This window comes from Anneissia japonica, unplaced genomic scaffold (assembly GCF_011630105.1).
Source record: "Anneissia japonica isolate Jap-2015-1 unplaced genomic scaffold, ASM1163010v1 scaffold19836_len3948_cov171, whole genome shotgun sequence".
NCBI lineage: Eukaryota > Metazoa > Echinodermata > Crinoidea > Comatulida > Comatulidae > Anneissia > Anneissia japonica.
The window spans coordinates 1,780-3,948 of NW_022747529.1; the positions used below are offsets into that span (position 1 = coordinate 1,780).

Consider the following 2,169-nt stretch of genomic DNA (forward strand, 5'->3'; position numbering starts at 1 on the left):
ATATATATATATATATATATATATATATATATAGTGTAATAATGATTTTTATAGGGCCTTTTAAGGCTACTACTACTAAAACTACTGTAGCTAGCCCGAGTCTTTAGTATTTAGTTTATTTTCTACATTATTATTATTTTTTAGAGTATTATTATAGTATTTATTTAATTTTTAAGAAAACATTAATTTATATTGTTTTTGAATGGTGGCTGGAAAATATGTACAGTAAGGATATACAAATGTACAGAATATTAATTTAATGGAATAGTTTAAAAACCAAAATACACAGTACTGTAAGTTAACACTAATTGCTATGTTCTTCAATCTCAAACATGGAAACTGGTTTAAATGGTGTATTGGTATTAGATGATTAACATAATTAATTTTACTTCACATTGTCGAGTAAGAGACATACTGGTACTTTAAATAGTCACTCTATTTTATTTGAATCTGAATGCTCTATTTTACCTTTTTCAGTATACAGTAGGTACAGTAGTACCTGTGCATTACATTTGAATACTGTATCTCTATTCAGCTACAGTAGATCCCATCTTATGTGTTACCTCAAAAAAAAAATATTGTACATATTTCTATTTTAACATATTTTTATTTTTTCAGATGCCCCTAATGAAAGTTGTACGCTGTCCATCGGATGAGCTATCCATTACAAATTGTGCAATAGTGAGTCCACATGACTTGAAAAATTGCAAGTAAGATGTCTTTAATACGTAAATTTCTGTTTTTTTTAATTTCATGTTTTGTTGAGTAATACTTCAGTATTGATCTGCTTGATTATGTGTTTTGCATATCTGGTAGAACAGCTGTTTGGTTTGATAATAAATAACTATAATTTTATATTTTTGTAGTGTATTTTTCTGCAGTGCATCCATGCCCAAATACAACATAAATTTCACTGATATTCCAATATATTAGCTCTTCAGTATAGCATAGCATACATTAAAAGACATACAATTAGCAAATATCTAGGCAAAATACATGCTTTTTAACATTGTTCTCCCATTATTTGACTTAATAATTTATTCTTAAAATACATTTATCTTTTCTGTGCTTGTGAAGATGCAAAATTCTCTGCTCTAGATTTATTGAAATTCATGTGATGCATCATAATAACCAAATTTGCATGTATAGTAGGAGAGCATATTTAGTGGCTCAATGAAACCACTATATGTTAAAGTATGTTCCCTGACAAAAATCATTAAAAATATTTTTATAATTAACTTGCTCATTTGGCAGTAACATACTGTACAACTATTAACTTATTGAATATTGAAGCATAAACATTATTTAATTTAAAAAAATGTGTACCGGTATCCTGATTTTTTTACTGGGCAATGATGGAAATAATAAAAAAAACTGTCCTGTCCAGTTCCAGTGACTGGAAGTGTTTCTATCATTTTTCGTTGTAAAATTATTGGTAAACATTTTTAAAGTACACTAATTTTTATGTTCAAGTTGACAATTTTTGTTACTTCAAAATGAGCAATTTGATATTAAAATATTATTTTTATGAGGTTTTTTTGGTATTTTTCATGGGGCATTGTTTGGAACGCAATGAAACTAAGTTTACCTTTTCGTTACTTTATTGTGTTTTTATCCATAAATATTATTTTTGTGTTCTGAATAAAGGAATTTAAATAAATAAATAGTACATCTTTAACGCTACGAGTCTTATTCACTTACAGCATATTTGACAGTAACAACAATTAAAATGACCAGAAGAGTGTGGAGAGTAAGACATGGGCAAAAGTCATTGCTAGTGATGCAAAATTAAAAAAAAAAAATATATAGAAATTTAATTTCACTTCAGTCTGTTTGATTATATTTGTCATTGTTTGTTTACTGTTATTTATTAATATTCTGTTCCCAGGCATATTTCAGTGAGAGTCCAAGGTGGTTCTTATGTATTCAGTGTGACTCCAGACCAGAAGGTGAACAGTGGATCTATTGGCTTTAGTTTGGTACAGGTAAGTATATGGTATAATATGTTGGTCAAAAAATTACAATAACATTTTGTGCTAAAATTTGAGTACGTGCCCCTAGATATGGCTATTTTTCAACTTGTAATAGCTTCACTGGTACCAAATCATTTTTTTTTTGCATGGGGGGGGGGGGGGAAAACGGATCGGAATTTAATAGTCTTTACAACGA

At 28.4% G+C, this 2,169-nt stretch overlaps 1 long non-coding RNA gene across 1 annotated transcript; it reads left to right on the plus strand.

Moving 5' to 3' along the window:
• Positions 1-574: 574 nt before the first annotated feature.
• Positions 575-1,985, plus strand: LOC117120511. The gene is made up of 2 exons (XR_004447373.1): positions 575-710; positions 1,889-1,985. It is a non-coding gene; the product is annotated as an uncharacterized LOC117120511 (long non-coding RNA).
• Positions 1,986-2,169: the final 184 nt, after the last annotated feature.